The following is an 18,493-nucleotide window of genomic DNA, read 5'->3' as shown; positions in this document are numbered from 1 at the left end:
ACTCATAAATCTATATTATATTGACAAATCGTAGTTCAATTATCTACAATACCTGGGGTGGAATTACGTAAGGTGATAATCACCAGGTGACTATCACTTTTGAAAATTTGGAATCATGTAAGGTGATAAACACAAAGTTCTGTCACTACTGCTGAAAGGCTAACATCACTATCAAACGTTGGCATTACGTAAGGTGATAGTCACCACGATTTAATCACCTTCATGTCAAAATGGAGGTGATAGCAATTTAGTTATTACTTTTAGTAGTGATTTAATTTTTTGAGAAGTGGCTTTATAAATTATTGCCGTTAGGTGAATTTTAAGCCGCTGATATAAACATAACCTACCGAAATTGGTCGAAGAGGATAATTTTTTAATAAAATTCGAATTGATTTTGTGTCAAAATTAAATACCAAAATGAAAAGTAACTTAGTTTGTATTGTTTTAAGAATTCTTAGAATGAACGGTAGTGTTTATCAATTAAATCAATTCATTAATTGAATACTGTAGTTGTCAAAATCTGAGTAACATTTACTCAGTGCTATAAATGGGAAAATTAGCTCGGGTGAGTAAATGTTAAACACTATCATTCGAATTATCTAAAGAATTCTTTATTATAATCGAAACTACGTGTAAAATAAAAAAAAATGCAACATTTTTCAAATATTCTCTCAATTCCCTCATATACATTTTGTAGTTTTTTTATAGAAAGTTGAAAATGTTCTTTAAATTCCCTCACGTATCCTGGAACGAAGATTGCACAAATGTGGCAACGAAAAACTTCAATCATTAGGTCAAAAATCATTGAACGTAAATTTTCACGCAACGTTTTCAAAGTCCTGTTAGTAAAACTTGTTGTCAATTTAGAAACTGAGTGAAAGTTACTCAGTCTTCTACATCAATATTTCTCACTTTTTGACATTTGCACTAAATAAACAAAAGTGAGTACAAATTGCTCACTTGAGAGTAACATTGAATGAGCGTGTATCATCTCTAAACAAGCAGCACCTCTAAAATCTGTACTCTCTGTATAAAATCTGTACCTGTATTAAATCTGTATGATCATGTAAAAATCGGTATAATACAGATAAATCTGTATAAATGGCATCTCTGGTCGCGAGCAAAATTTAGCATTTGCCACACGCTTACTTGTGGCTACCCAAAATTGAGTCAAAAGTCACTCAATTTCGTAAAAACTACACCTACCCAAAATTGAGTACAGTGAGTATTACGCAATTTTGGGTAAATATGCTTTTCGCAAAATTTGAGTAGAATTTACTCTCTTTTGTTGACATTTGTAAATATGTGGAAGATCAAATTTTTAAGAAATAACTACGTTTTATTGCAATACCCACATGTGAAATAGGTTTAATTCAATGTATCCGGAACAGTTTTTTTTAATGCATTTTTTATGTATTTTACTTACCAGCTAGAGCCTCACACGACTCGCTGTATATAACACTTTTAATTTTATCCATCCGGAAAAACTTGAAAATGTCGGATGGCGCGGTTAAGTTACTTTGACACAGTGACAGTTTTAAATTCTACACGCTTAGAAAAAGTTACTCAAAGTTTGAGTACTAGTTACTCATTTTCAAATGATACATGGAAACGTCAAAAATTGAGTAGTTATCATCAATGATATTGAGTAACTACTACTCTAAATTTGAGTTTAACGCAATAGCTCGTTTTTTTGTTACTATTCGCAAAATCAGTCTAAAGGTTGTAATAACCATTTGTAGCAACAGGTTGTATATTTTGTTAGTGAGATCGCGTATTTCGAGGGTGAGTCGCTCAACACAAACGGTGTTGGGTCTGCAAAAACTGGAATGATAAACTCCGTGTTGTGCTTTAGAATGAAACCGAATATGCTCAAATGTAATTTATGAGGAATAAGTGTATGATTGGTGCCTGAGCATAACTGACATGTATGTTAATTTGCGATTAACACACTACTCCAAGCAACCAACACTTGATATAGTATTGAGTTCAATTACTTAATATTTTAATACAATACACTCAGAAAAGGAGATTTTTTTTTGCAAATTTGGTATATGTGAAATAAAATTTCACTCAAAATTTGAGTGATAGTTACTCTATTTTTGGTACATGTACAAATAAAGTATTACTCAGTAAATGAGTAGATTTTACCCAAATATCGTTTCCAGTGGAAGAACTCAAATTTGAGTACCTTCGGAGTTACTCTAAATTAGAGTTGTTCCACTTTTTCTGTAGATGAGTGAGATCTTACTCATTTTTGAGTAACTATTTTTAAGCGTGTACTCATTTTTTGACATCTGTTCACAGTTGTTGAAAATGAGTACTTTCGATTCACTCACTGGGTAGCCACAAGTAAGCGTGCAGACAAATCTGGCAAGTTGGTAACGCTGCGTGTAACCAAACCAAGGATGCCAGGCATTATTTTTCATAATTCTGTGAAAAATAATTTGTGCAAAATCTTTGCACCTTTCTCATAATTATGAATAATTGCCAAAATGAAATGCTTGTTCAGTGATGATACTTTCAGTGAAAGCTGTCAAATCGCTAGGAAATTTTTTAATTACTTTACTATTTCGACATTATTGACTAATGTGACAGAAACGGTATGAGTATAAACATAAAAAATGCAGCGCAATTTTCTTTCTCACGATCACAATCTCCGATCGTATTTGAATAATCTATGATGGCTGTTCCAGTTCAACGCGTCTCTGCTGTTAAAGATTTGGGCATCGTCCTTGATCGTAAGCTTTGTTTCACCGAACAATTATCTCTAGTTACGGCAACGGCTTACGCAGTTTTGGGACTTATCAAACGCAACACCAGAGACTTTCATAATGTGTATTGCTTAAAGACAGTTTACGTCGCTTTAGTACGCAGTATTTTGGAATACGGAATAATAATCTGAGCACCCTACCACAACGTCCACACGCTTACTTGTGGCTACCCAGTGAGTGAATCGAAAGTACTCATTTTCAACAACTGTGAACAGATGTCAAAAAATTAGTAGAATTTAAAACTGTCACTGTGTCAAAGTAACTTAACCGCGCCATCCGACATTTTCAAGTTTTTCCGGATGGATAAAATTAAAAGTGATATAGACAGCGAGTCGTGTCAGGCTCTAGCTGGTAAGTAAAATACATTAAAATGCATTTTTACATTATGCAATAAAAATACATTTGAACTACGAACAGATTTCAAACGTCCCGTTTGTGGTTGCTTGGTGGATTGATGCCGAGAGAAGCAGAACTGTTCCGGATACATGTTTGAAAAAAAACCTTGAATTAAACCTATTGCACATGTGGGTATTGCAATAAAACGTAGTTGTTTTTTAAAAGTTTTTAAAGCAATTTATTTAAACATCATTGGGTTGGATAATAATGGGTACTTTCCACATATTTACAAATGTCAACAAAAGAGAGTAAGTTCTACTCAAATTTTGCGACAAGCATATTTACCCAAAATTGCGTAATACTTACTGTACTCAATTTTGGGTAGGTATAGTTTTTGCGAAATTGAGTGACTTTTGACTCAATTTTGGGTAGCCACAAGTAAGCGTGCACATCGATCGAATCCAGGGATGTCAGATTCACAGATTAATCTGTGTTTCACAGATTTTGAGTTTTCTGCACAGATTTTAAAACTGACACAGATTTTCACAGATTTTTGAAAATGGTCACAGATTTTCACAGATTCTTGAATAAATCACAGATTTTCACAGATTCTTGAATAAATCACAGATATTCACAGATTTTGGAAATCGAATACAGTTTAGCACTAAAAAGTTACAGCGTGTTGGTTGTGAGACCTTTTTTTTTTTTGCTCACCAAATTTGATTTTAAACTGCTATGGGGGTATGGAAAACGGTCACCGATTTTCACAGACTGGTTTTGGATTTGACCACAGATTTTTGAAAAAATGACCTGGCATCTCTGACTACGACGACTTCCATGGCAAAACCGTCTTCAATTAAATAGCTGCCTCTGATTAATCTTCCTACACTACAAAACAGACGAATTTTTCTTTAGCGACTGTTTGTCTTCGATTTGCTTTCAAATAACATCGAATGCCCAGCGCTTTTAGAGAGATTGCATTTTAATATTCCTCGAAGATCATTGCGGAGAACAGACTATCTTCGACGATCAGTCCATCGCACACAGTAGGGATGGGTATCGAGAGGTAAAGTATCGATACTTGGTATCGCGATACCGTTTTGTAATTTCAGGTATCGGTATCGATACTATAGGAAAAAGTATCGATACTTATTATCGGTATCGGTATCGATCGAAAATGCAAGCTAGGCCCCAAAGATCCAAAACGCTGTTGATTAATTTTGAGATCCTTTGTTCACCTTTTGAGTTACAGACAATTTCAGTTATTTAAGAATATTTTTTGCAATTGATCTTTTTTTTATATTTCAATACCTCGCGAGAATACCTTTCCCACGAGATATAGATGAGTTTTATCAAACAAGTTCGCGCTTGCGGAGTTATTAAAAACGGTATCATCTCACTTCTTAGTTGATTGGGTCTGTTTCTTCTATGAAAACCAAAATTCGTTATCCAAACTGGATAAGAACACTCATTGAAAGTAAAAGTGAAAGACGTCAAACGACAACTTTTGTCGCCCATTATCCTACTGGCTAATGAAAATAGGCGTACGGATGGTACTTAGGTCCCCAATACTGAAGTTTTTTTTTTTGCTAATTGATATTAATGAGAAAACTTATGGCAAATCGATTCCCATGAATGCAGAGGGTTGCAAGTTCTTGGTACCGGTTTTCTGTTAAAAAAAAAACCTTCATTCAAATTATATGTTTTAATAGTTAGGTCGATTATTTTAAATTATGTGCTCTTACAGAACTTCGATACATACTTACATCAGAAATCATTTTAACAATGGGAATGATCTTACTAAGAGTTGTATACTTTTCTTTGAACATTTCTTTGGTTGCCAGACAGAATGGGCGCTTTTGGTGTCGCTGGTTGCTCTTTGATTGACTATTAGAGTGGGATCTAGATAATATTTACTTTAAGCTAGTATCGACAGGTATCGACCATGAAAATATCGATACCACGCGATACCACTTTGCAAGGTATCGATCATAAAAATCGATACTTTAGGCTTAAGTATCGATACCTTGAAGTATCGCAGTATCGATACCCATCCCTAGCACAGTACGGTCAAAACAATCCTATGGATGTTTGTTGTCATCGCTTCAATAGTGTTTATCATTTATTTGATTTTACAATAAACAAAGACGCATTGAATGAATGATGAATTGTTAATTTATCTTCAAAAGGCATGCAAATGTTACCACTTTCCTTTTATATTATTTTTTTAACCGTTACTGCTAACCTCAATCAAATCAACACATTTTGACAGTCCAGCAGTACTGTTTGTAAATAGGGATTTTTTTAGTTTGTCTGTTTACAATTTGGACCCCTTTGACCCTTTACGATCCATATCTCTTAAATAGATTTTTAGAACATTTGTTCACGATTGGATACGGTTTATTTTTAAGATTTATTAAATAAAAGTGACTAGTTTCAAAACACTTTATCTTTACACAAAGATGACTGTTTATAACGTGTTCATCGATTTTTGTTTAAGCTTGTCTGTAAACAGTACCGCTGAACTGTCAAGGATGAATGCTTGTTCATTTGTGACGTCACGATAAAAAATCTAATCCACTGAATAAATCAACATGGAAAAAGTTTCACCCTTTTTCGATTCGTTTACTTTTATGCTTCCTGTGTGAATTATAAAGATACGCCCTTGCGCATGTTTCACAAAATTGACTGATTTTTGCGACTAAGACAAATCTGCGAGTAATTTTATTGTCTCCCTTACTATTTCCAGTAGTAAAAGGTTCGGAAACCATCTAAAATAAAGAAAAAAAAAATAAAAACACTTGAAAACGGTGCAGAATATAGAAAAACCCACCTGACAATGTTTTTGAAATTTAGTTGAGAATATTCTGTGAAAGCAATTTTGGCTTCAAAATTGTAAGTGGAAAGATCAAGAGTGATGCGAGTATTATCATGGAAGCACAAGCTTCAATGTATTTTATGGGTGTAACAACTTGTCTTATCGTGTTCGTGAATAGTAACTTCAATGATGATATAGAATCAGATCACGTCATCATTCAGGAAGATTTCTACTGTAAAAAATTGAGCCTAAACTGGAGATATTTGTTAAAAAAAAGGATGTCGTTAAAAAAATATCATAAAAAAATAATTTATGAAGAAGTATAATAAATTCCTATGAAATATTAGTATCTCTATATTTAAAACATTCCAACATTTATACATAGTTATATCAAAAATTCAAGTTCTTTACCGAAAAAAATAGTTTCATAAAAAAAAATTCAGGTGGCTGATTTCGCGTGTATATATATATATATATATATATATATATATATATATATATATATATATATATATATATATATATATATATATATATATATATATATATATATATATATATATATATATATATATATATATATATATATATATATATATATATATATATATATATATATATATATATAAAATGGTTACGGACCCGCATCGGTCCGATCATCGGACCGATTGAGCACGATATGGACCCGATCGTAGCGCTTCTATCGGGTCGTCATCGGACGATTTTGCACCATTTGCATCAACCGCGTCAACATTCGAACAAGCGAAACGCATCGACATCGGCCCGACATCGCACTATAGAACATCGTGCGATAGTCGGGCTCTTTTATTTTGTATTTTCTTCATATTTTACTTAGGATTTCTTGGATTTAATCGAAAGAAAAACAGTCGTTATATTCATGTTTTAATTTAAAACTCATAAGTCTATATTATATTGACAAATCGTAGTTCAATTATCTACAATACCTGGGGTGGAATTACGTAAGGTGATTATCACCAGGTGACTATCACTTTTGAAAATTTGGAATCATGTAAGGTGATAAACACCAAGTTCTGTCACTACTGCTGAAAGGCTAACATCACTATCAAACGTTGGCATTACGTAAGGTGATAGTCACCACGATTTAATCACCTTTATGTTAAAATGGAGGTGATAGCAATTTAGTTATCACTTTTAGTAGTGATTTAATTTTTTGAGAAGTGGCTTTATAAATTATTGCCATTAGGTGAATTTTAAGCCACTGATATAAACATAACCTACCAAAATTGGTCGAAGAGGATAATTTTTTAATAAAATTCGTACTGATTTTGTGTCAAAATTAAATACCAAAATGAAAAGTAATTTAGTTTGTATTGTTTTATGAATTCTTAGAATGAACGGTAGTGTTTATCAATTAAATCAATTCATTAATTGAATACTGTAGTTGTCAAAATCTGAGTAACATTTACTCAGTGCTATAAATGGGAAAATTAGCTCGGGTGAGTAAATGTTAAACACTATCATTCGAATTATCTAAAGAATTCTTTATTATAATCGAAACTGCGTGTAAAATAAAAAACGTGATTAATCCACCTAGCAGTGAGATGATACCTTTTTTTATCAATCCGCATGTGTTTTTTTCATGAATATTCTTCGGTTTTCATTACATTATTTTAATGACCGTCGTTTTAAGCTGCAATTTGACATTTAAATCACTCATTACTCTATCTAAAAGTGGGACAATCGATTGAAAATTCCATGATATGTCGAAGTAAGTTCCACTTTAGAGTTTACGGTAATTTAAGGTACTTCCAGAGCCGGTATTCAGGAACCAGCATAACCCGAACCGATTCGTATGGCCATATGACGAATAAATTGCAATAGTTTTGAGTCCAACTTTCAAGCTTTTCGGGATTATCATCTTCTATATCGGTTTGAATTTTAAAAATTCATTCTCCTGTAATTCCAGAATCGGAAGTCAGCATTGGATAAAATTAATTATTTTTGTGTGGGACTATAAGTTAATTTTAATTTGAATTTTTTTTTTCTGAAATTCGATTTGGCTTTTTTGAGAAAACGATTGAGCTTTGAGAAACGATTCGATACTGGAGCCGGAATTCGAAAATCAGTAGTTTACATTTGTTTCAAAATGTTTAAAAATCAGTGTAGACATCTTTGAGAAATCGTAGTATGAGTTAAATTGTTCCTTCCGAATCGAAAACTGAATACCACTAAAACTGAAATAAGTTTATTTGGTTGTCGACTATTCAAATCAGCAAATCTTAGATGATTCTTAGATTTCATTTGAATCTTAGATCGGTTCAGACATCTACGAGGAAAATGAGTTACACAATTTTAATTTCGTTTCACATATCATCTTGTAGTTCCGGAACAAGAGGTCGGAACCAAACATAATTCAGGAACCTTGTTTGAAAGCATACGAGTTTTCATATGAATCTGAGTTTGTAGAAAACGGTTAAGTCATCTTCGAAAAAAGGTAAAAAATTGAGAGAAATTATTTGTCACATACGCATTTGCTAATCTCGACGAACTGATTCGAATGGTATATGGGTGTTATGTTCTTCCAGCATTTATTGCTGTAAGCAGTTTAAATCAATATAACTATGAAATCGTTCTGAATTCGGTACTGCCATTTTTCCAATATGTCATATTCGAACGATTATGTTGCCAAAAACGAACCGTGCTAAAATCGGTCCGAGGCAAAATGTCATGAAAAAGGATGCTGTACACAGTCTTTTTAGCACTTAGAAACAATTGTATGTAACAGTGTAAAAAATCGTGTTTTACGTTGCTCCCAAGCCTTTCTTTGTCATACAGCGCTTAGAACTTCTACTGCTGGAATATGGGGAAAAGTCGTTTACACAAAAATTTCGATATCTCCGTTAAAAATGAACGGATTTTAACAATCTATGGCTTGTTGGATAGCTATTACCGTGCGGAATCTAAGTCTTAAAACATATTCTGTTTTCAAGGTCAATTGTGACAGATACTGTCAAAAAACTGAAAATTTTGACATAAAACTTCGTATAACTCAAAAAGTAAACATCCGATCTCAAAACCATTCAATAGCGTTCTGGGTGACGGAGAGACCTTTCATTTGCGACTAGTTTGATCAAAATCGGTCCAGCCATCTCTGAGATCTCGACCTCTTAGTTGACAACACACATACAGACACACACACATACACACACACACACACACAGACATTTGCTCAGTTCGTCGAGCTGAATCGATTGGTATATGACATTCGGCCCTCCGGGCCTCGGAAAAATTTTCGAAAGTTCGAGCGAATTCTATACCTATTTTTTATATATATAAAAAAAGGTAAAACTGGATCCTGGAACGAAGATTGCACAAATGTGGCAACGAAAAACTTCAATCATTATAAGGATTAGGAGGTGCAATAATATTACCTTTTAATTTTCGATAGTATTCATTTACCTTGGCTCCAACCTGCTCCATTTTTTTCAAATTTCCTTTCTTCAAAAATCATTTTCACGCAACGTTTTCAAAGTCCTGTGAGTAAAACTTGTTTTCAATTTAGAAACTGAGTAAAAGTTACTCAGTCTTCTACATTAATATTACTCACTTTTTGACATTTGCACTAAATAAACAAAAGTGAGTACAAATTGCTCACTTGAGAGTAACATTGCGCAATTTTCTTTCTCACGATCACAATCTCTGATCGTATTTGAATACTCTATGATGGCTGTTCCAGTTCAACGCGTTTCTGCTGTTAAAGATTTGGGCATCGTCCTTGATCGTAAGCTTTGTTTCACCGAACAATTATCTCTAGTTACGGCAACGGCTTATGCAGTTTTGAGACTTATCAAACGCAACACCAGAGACTTTCATAATGTGTATTGCTTAAATACAGTTTACGGTATGAGTATAAACATAAAAAATGCAGCGCAATTTTCTTTCTCACGATCACAATCTCCGATCGTATTTGAATACTCTATGATGGCTGTTCCAGTTTAACGAGTTTCTGCTATTAAAGATTTGGGCATCGTCCTTGATCGTAAGCTTTGTTTCGCCGAACAATTATCTCTAGTTACGGCAACGGCTTACGCAGTTTTGAGACTTATCAAACGCAACACCAGAGACTTTCATAATGTGTATTGCTTAAAGACAGTTTACGTCGCTTTAGTACGCAGTATTTTGGAATACGGAATAATAATCTGAGCACCCTACCACAACGTCCACATCGTTCGAATCCAGGGATGTCAGATTCACAGATTAATCTGTGTTTCACAGATTTTGAATTTTCTGCACAGATTTTAAAAATGACACAGATTTTCACAGATTTCTGAAAACGATCACAGTATTTCACAGATACTTGAATAAATCACAGATTTTGGAAATCGAGCACAGTTTAGCACCAAAAAGTACAGATTGGTTGAGGAAAAAGGTACAGAGCGTGTTGCTAGAGAGACCTTTTTTTTTGCTCACTGAATTGATTTTGAACGGTACGGAAAACGGTCAAAGATTTTCACAGACAGGTTTTGGGTTTGATCATAGATTTTTGAAAAAATGACCTGGCATCCCTGATCGACGAACGAGTTCAAAACTGTTTCATTTGATTTGCACTACGACGACTTCCATGGGAAAACCGTCTTCAATTAAATAGCTACGAGAATAGCTGCCTCTGATTAATCTTCCTATACTACAAAACAGACGAATTTTCTTTAGCGACTGTTTGTCTTCGATTTGCTTTCAAATAACATCGACTGCCCAGCGCTTTTAGAGAGATTGCATTTTAATATTCCTCGAAGATCATTGCGGAGAACAGACTATCTTCGACGATCAGTCCATCGCACACAGTACGGTCAAAACAATCCTATGGATGTTTGTTGTCATCGCTTCAATAGTGTTTATCATTTATTTGATTTTACAATAAACAAAGACGCATTGAATGAATGATGAATTGTTAATTTATCTTCAAAAGGCATGCAAATGTTACCACTTTCCTATTATATTATTTTTTAAACCGTTACTGCTAACCTCAATCGAATCAACACATTTTGACAGTCCAGCAGTACTGTTTGTAAATAGGGATTTTTTTTTTTGTCTGTTAACAATTTGGACCCCTTTGACCCTTTACGATCCATATCTCTTAAATAGATTTTTAAAACATTTGTTCACGATTGGAAACGGTTTATTTTTAAGATTTATTAAATAAAAGTGACTAGTTTCAAAACACTTTATCTTTACACAAAGATGACTGTTTATAACGTGTTCATCGATTTTTGTTTAAGCTTGTCTGTAAACAGTACCGCTGAACTGTCAAGGATGAATGCTTGTTCATTTGTGACGTCACGATAAAAAATCTAATCCACTGAATAAATCAACATGGAAAAAGTTTCACCCTTTTTCGATTCGTTTACTTTTATCAAAGACATCATATTAACAAGATATCCAGCTCTCACATTTCCCGAACAAATCATTGGCAACATCCTCTTTTGCAAGCATGTCGCCCCCAGGCGAGCCCGCATCGAATCTTATACATAGAAGTAGGGGAGAAAAATGTCAAATTCGTGTGCGCCAAAATAGCAGGGTTGCGCACCCATACAATTGACATGATATGTTGAATGTGATGCCGTGCGATGGCGTTGCTGAACTGAAGATTGACTTCGCTCCAAGCTGACAGGGTCTGCTTTTATGCTTCCTGTGTGAATTATAAAGATACGCCCTTGCGCATGTTTCATAAAATTGACTGATTTTTGCGACTAAGACAAATCTGCGAGTAATTTTATTGTCTCTCTTACTATTTCCAGTAGTAAAAGGTTCGGAAACCATCTAAAATATAAAAAAAATAGTTACTGTACCCAGTGAAATCTGTCGACCCGCATCGGTCCGATCATCGGACCGATTGAGCACGATATGGACCCGATCGTAGCGCTTCTATCGGGTCGTCATCGGACGATTTTGCACCATTTGCATCAACCGCGTCAACATTCGAACAAGCGAAACGCATCGACATCGGCCCGACATCGCACTATAGAACATCGTGCGATAGTCGGGCTCTTTTATTTTGTATTTTCTTCATATTTTACTTAGGATTTCTTGGATTTAATCGAAAGAAAAACAGTCGTTATATTCATGTTTCAATTTAAAACTCATAAATCTATATTATATTGACAAATCGTAGTTCAATTATCTACAATACCTGGGGTGGAATTACGTAAGGTGATTATCACCAGGTGACTATCACTTTTGAAAATTTGGAATCATGTAAGGTGATAAACACCAAGTTCCGTCACTACTGCTGAAAGGCTAACATCACTATCAAACGTTGGCATTACGTAAGGTGATAGTCACCACGATTTAATCACCTTCATGTCAAAATGGAGGTGATAGCAATTTAGTTATCACTTTTAGTAGTGATTTAATTTTTTGAGAAGTGGCTTTATAAATTATTGCCGTTAGGTGAATTTTAAGCCACTGATATAAACATAACCTACCAAAATTGGTCGAAGAGGATAATTTTTTTTCGTACTGATTTTGTGTCAAAATTAAATACCAAAATGAAAAGTAACTTAGTTTGTATTGTTTTAATAATTCTTAGAATGAACGGTAGTGTTTATCAATTAAATCAATTCATTAATTGAATACTGTAGTTGTCAAAATCTGAGTAACATTTACTCAGTGCAATAAATGGGAAAATTAGCTCGGGTGAGTAAATGTTAAACACTATCATTCGAATTATCTAAAGAATTCTTTATTATAATCGAAACTGCGTGTAAAATAAAAAAAAATGCAACATTTTTCAAATATTCTCTCAATTCCCTCATTTACATTTTGTAGTTTTTTCATAGAAAGTTGAAAATGTTCTTCAAATTCCCTCACGTATCCTGGAACGAAGATTGCACAAATGTGGCAACGAAAAACTTCAATCATTATTATTAGGAGGTACAATAATAATTAATAATTTTAATTTTCGATAGTATTCATTTACCTTGGCTCCAACCTGCTCCAATTTTTTTTTCAAAATTCCTTTCTTCAAAAATCATTGAACGTAAATTTTCACGCAACGTTTTCAAAGTCCTGTTAGTAAAACTTGTTGTCAATTTAGAAACTGAGTAAAAGTTACTCAGTCTTCTACATCAATATTACTCACTTTTTGACATTTGCACTAAATAAACAAAAGTGAGTACAAATTGCTCACTTGAGAGTAACATTGAATGAGCGTGTATCATCTCTAAACAAGCAGCACCTCTACATTTCAGTTTTGCTACAATATTTATTATACAGATAAATCTGTTGTCAGGTTATTTTTTCAAAAATCTGCTTCTGACTCAAAAAAATATCTGAATTTGCCTGGGTCTACTTCATATATACAAGGTAATTTAGACCGGCGTCATTTTCAGTGAGAAAAAAAGAAGATCTAGAATCGTAAAGATCTAGCAAGATCTGACCAAATTCTACACGGAACCGCAAATCAACCTAATTTTAAGTACATTCCACCCAATTTGGGGGTTTCGTTCAATAAACTAATTTTAGTAATGTGGCTCTAGGTAGTTTTCGTAAGACACGTGCAAAAAATACTTAAGATGAGTTATATTTACTCTACAGTTGAGTCGTATTGACTCAATTTCAAGTTAATACGGTTCACTTAATTTTAGCTTATTGAAAGAAACTGTCGCTGGTTTTGCTCTTTGTATTTTCACAACAATTGAAGATTTGTATTTTGACAACAATTGAAAGGAAGTACTCAAAATTAAGTAAACAGAAGTCAAATAATAGGTAGTTTTTATTTTCCGTGTAGGAAAATTTGGAAAATCGGGCAAAAGATCTGGTTAGTTGTTTGGGTGTCGCGAGCAGAGATGCCAGATATTTTCATTGAAAATTTGTATTGCTTTGTATGAAAAATCTGTATTAATCTGTATTCACTAATAAAATGAAATTCTTACAACAAAATGACGCTAAAAGATGTTATTCCAATAGATTGTGGTTGTAGTATGGTAGATTCAATAAGTCATTGGCAGCGCGTTCACAAGAATATTCAAAGACGAAATTTTTTTTTTTAAATTTTTTTATCCACAACAGTTCAATTGTAATTCGATATATTTATCTAGTTTGAAAATGTTGACGTCATTATTTGACATGGAATTTCACCGCCCAAAATGCAACGTCAAGTCGCTTTATCTCGTCACTGAAATCAAATACTAAAAGATAGCTCAGGCAGACAAGTTTATTTTTTTCTTTCTTACTCTTTGTGAGATTTTTATAAAGCTGTATTATATTGAGGAAATCTGTATAAAATCTGTACCTGTATTAAATCTGTATGATCATGTAAAAATTGGTATAATACAGATAAATCTGTATAAATGGCATCTCTGGTCGCGAGCAAAATCTAGCATTTGCCAGACAAATCTGGCAACTTGAACGCTGCGTGTAACCAAACCAAGGATGCCAGGCATTATTTTTCATAATTCTGTGAAAAATAATTTGTGCAAAATCTTTGCACCTTTCTCATAATTATGAATAATTGCCAAAATGAGGATACTTTCAGTGAAAGCTGTCAAATCGCTAGGAAATTTTTTAATTATTTTACTATTTTGACATCATTGACTGGTGTGACAGGAACGGTATGAGTATAAACATAAAAAATGCAGCGCAATTTTCTTTCTCACGATCACAATCTCCGATCGTATTTGAATACTCTATGATGGCTGTTCCAGTTCAACGCGTTTCTGTTGTTAAAGATTTGGGCATCGTCCTTGATCGTAAGCTTTGTTTCACCGAACAATTATCTCTAGTTACGGCAACGGCTTACGCAGTTTTGGGACTTATCAAACGCAACACCAGAGACTTTCATAATGTGTATTGCTTAAAGACAGTTTACGTCGCTTTAGTACGCAGTATTTTGGAATACGGAATAATAATCTGAGCACCCTACCACAACGTCCACATCGATCGAATCCAGGGATGTCAGATTCACAGATTAATCTGTGTTTCACAGATTTTCAATTTTCTGCACAGATTTTAAAAATGACACATGTGTAAATCTGTGTTCTGCAGAATCATCCAACACGTTCTGTGTATCATTTAATCTTACCTCTGACCTTAAATAGAACCAATAATCGAATGACAGTATTTTCACATCCTAACAAACGATTGCTGTGATGATGCACCGATTAATGGCGGTCATCGAATGTGTATACCACGTGATCACGTGGTATCGCAATATGAATGATAATTTACAACCACACATCCTCTCCCATCTCCAAATAAAGATTATGCTATGGATTATTGATCTGTTTCTTTTTCAAGTAGAAGCAATGGTTCGTTTCATTCTATTAGCCATTGCATTTCCTTGCGGAATAATTCCTTAGTCATATTACTATCATCGTTAGTTCCGTTATCATAAAGTCATATACATACTTTCCAATCTCACCAGCAGTCGGTTTTGATCGAACATCATTAGCGGACGTCCCGATCTGCTTTCGAACGCTTAGCGGTCCTCCCGATCCGCTTTTGAACGCTTAGCGGTCGTCTCGATCCGATTTTGAACGCTTAGCGGTCGTCCCGATCCGCTTTCGTACGGTTAGCGATTGTCCCGACCGCACCAAAACAGTCCACGGCTGTCCCAGTCTGTGCTTACAAATATCGTTAGCGGTCGTTTCGATCCGCTTTTGAACGATTAACGGTCGTCCCGACCCGCACCAAAGCAGTCCACGGCCGTCCCGGTCCGTGCGTACCAACATTGTTAGCGATCATCCCGATCCACACCACAGTCTACGGCCGTCCCGGTCCGTTATTATCAACATCGTTAGCGGTCGTCCCGATCCGCTTTGAAACGGTTTGCGGTCAACCCGATCCGCACCAAAACAGCCTCCGGTCGTTCCGGTTTGAAAAATCTCTTCTGTAGTAGTTTTTGTTTAACTACGTTACCTGTGAATCGCGTTCCAATTCTTTTGCTTCTTCAAGTTTTTTTTTTGTTTCAAGGAGTTTCAATGCTTAAAATTCTTCGCTTCAAGATGTTTTATTGTTCCGATCTTCAAGAAAACGTTAAAAAAATTCCGATAATATTCAAGTTCTTCACTTCGAGATGTTCTCAAAAAAAAATTTCCTTTCTTCCGTCAGATTCCGAAAATATTGTCCTGGCAAGATCGCCAATGTGTAAATCCGTGTTCTGCAGAATCATCCAACACGTTCTGTGTGTCATTTAATCTTACCTCTGACCTTAAATAGAACCAATAATGGAATGACAGTATTTTCACATCCTAACAAACGATTGCTGTGATGATGCACCGATTAATGGCGGTCATCGAATGTGTATACCACGTGATCACGTGGTATCGCAATATGAAAGATAATTTACAACCACACAACACAGATTTTCACAGATTTCTGAAAACGATCACAGTATTTCACAGATACTTGAATAAATCACAGATTTTGGAAATCGAGCACAGTTTAGCACCAAAAAGTACAGATTGGTTGAGGAAAAAGGTACAGAGCGTGTTGCTAGAGATACCTTTTTTTTTGCTCACTGAATTGATTTTGAACGGTACGGAAAACGGTCAAAGATTTTCACAGACAGGTTTTGGGTTTGATCATAGATTTTTGAAAAAATGACCTGGCATCCCTGATCGACGAACGAGTTCAAAACTGTTTCATTTGATTTGCACTACGACGACTTCCATGGCAAAACCGTCTTCAATTAAATAGCTACGAGAATAGCTGCCTCTGATTAATCTTCCTACACTACAAAACAAACGATTTTTTCTTTAGCGACTGTTTGTCTTCGATTTGCTTTCAAATAACATCGACTGCCCAGCGCTTTTAGAGATATTGCATTTTAATATTCCTCGAAGATCATTGCGGAGAACAGACTATCTTCGACGATCAGTCCATCGCACACAGTACGGTCAAAACAATCCTATGGATGTTTGTTGTCATCGCTTCAATAGTGTTTATCATTTATTTGATTTTACAATAAACAAAGACGCATTGAATGAATGATGAATTGTTAATTTATCTTCAAAAGGCATGCAAATGTTAAAACTTTCCTTTTATATTATTTTTTAACCGTTACTGCTAACCTTAATCGAATCAAAACATTTTGACAGTCCAGCAGTACTGTTTGTAAATAGGGATTTTTTTATTTGTCTGTTAACAATTTGGACCCCTTTGACCCTTTACGATCCATATCTCTTAAATAGATTTTTAAAACATTTGTTCACGATTTGATACGGTTTATTTTTAAGATTTATTAAATAAAAGTGACTAGTTTCAAAACACTTTATCTTTACACAAAGATGACTGTTTATAACGTGTTCATCGATTTTTGTTTAAGCTTGTCTGTAAACAGTACCGCTGAACTGTCAAGGATGAATGCTTGTTCATTTGTGACGTCACGATAAAAAATCTAATCCACTGAATAAATCAACATGGAAAAAGTTTGACCCTTTTTCGATTCGTTTACTTTTATGCTTCCTGTGTGAATTATAAAGATACGCCCTTGCGCATGTTTCATAAAATTGACTGATTTTTGCGACTAAGACAAATCTGCGAGTAATTTTATTGTCTCCCTTACTATTTCCTGTAGTAAAAGGTTCGGAAACCATCTAAAATAAAGAAAAAAAAATAGTTACTGTACCCAGTGAAATCTGTCGACCCGCATCGGTCCGATCATCGGACCGATTGAACACGATATGGACCCGATCGTAGCGCTTCTATCGGATCGTCATCGGACGATTTTGCACCATTTGCATCAACCGCGTCAACATTCGAACAAGCGAAACGCATCGACATCGGCCCGACATCGCACTATAGAACATCGTGCGATAGTCGGGCTCTTTTATTTTGTATTTTCTTCATATTTTACTTAGGATTTCTTGGATGTAATCGAAAGAAAAACAGTCGTTATCTTCATCTTTTAATTTAAAACTCATAAATCTATATTATATTAACAAATCGTAGTTCAATTATCTACAATACCTGGGGTGGAATTACGTAAGGTGATTATCACCAGGTGACTATCACTTTTGAAAATTTGGAATCATGTAAGGTGATAAACACCAAGTTCTGTCACTACTGCTGAACATCACTATCAAACGTTGGTATTACGTAAGGTGATAGTCACCACGATTTAATCACCTTCATGTCAAAATGGAGGTGATAGCAATTTAGTTATCACTTTTAGTAGTGATTTAATTTTTTGAGAAGTGGCTTTATAAATTATTGCCGTTAGGTGAATTTTAAGTCACTGATATAAACATAACCTACCAAAATTGGTCGAAGAGGATAATTTTTCAATAAAATTCGTACTGATTTTGTGTCAAAATTAAATACCAAAATGAAAAGTAACTTAGTTTGTATTGTTTTAAGAATTCTTAGAATGAACGGTAGTGTTTATCAATTAAATCAATTCATTAATTGAATACTGTAGTTGTCAAAATCTGAGTAACATTTACTCAGTGCAATAAATGGGAAAATTAGCTCGGGTGAGTAAATGTTAAACACTATCATTCGAATTATCTAAAGAACTCTTTATTATAATCGAAACTGCGTGTAAAATAAAAAAAATGCAACATATTTTAAATATTCACTCAAT

This window comes from Malaya genurostris, chromosome 2, assembly GCF_030247185.1.
Source record: "Malaya genurostris strain Urasoe2022 chromosome 2, Malgen_1.1, whole genome shotgun sequence".
NCBI classification, from domain to species: domain Eukaryota; kingdom Metazoa; phylum Arthropoda; class Insecta; order Diptera; family Culicidae; genus Malaya; species Malaya genurostris.
The sequence above is the reverse complement of the archived record's forward strand: the minus strand, read 5'-3'. Positions refer to the sequence as shown.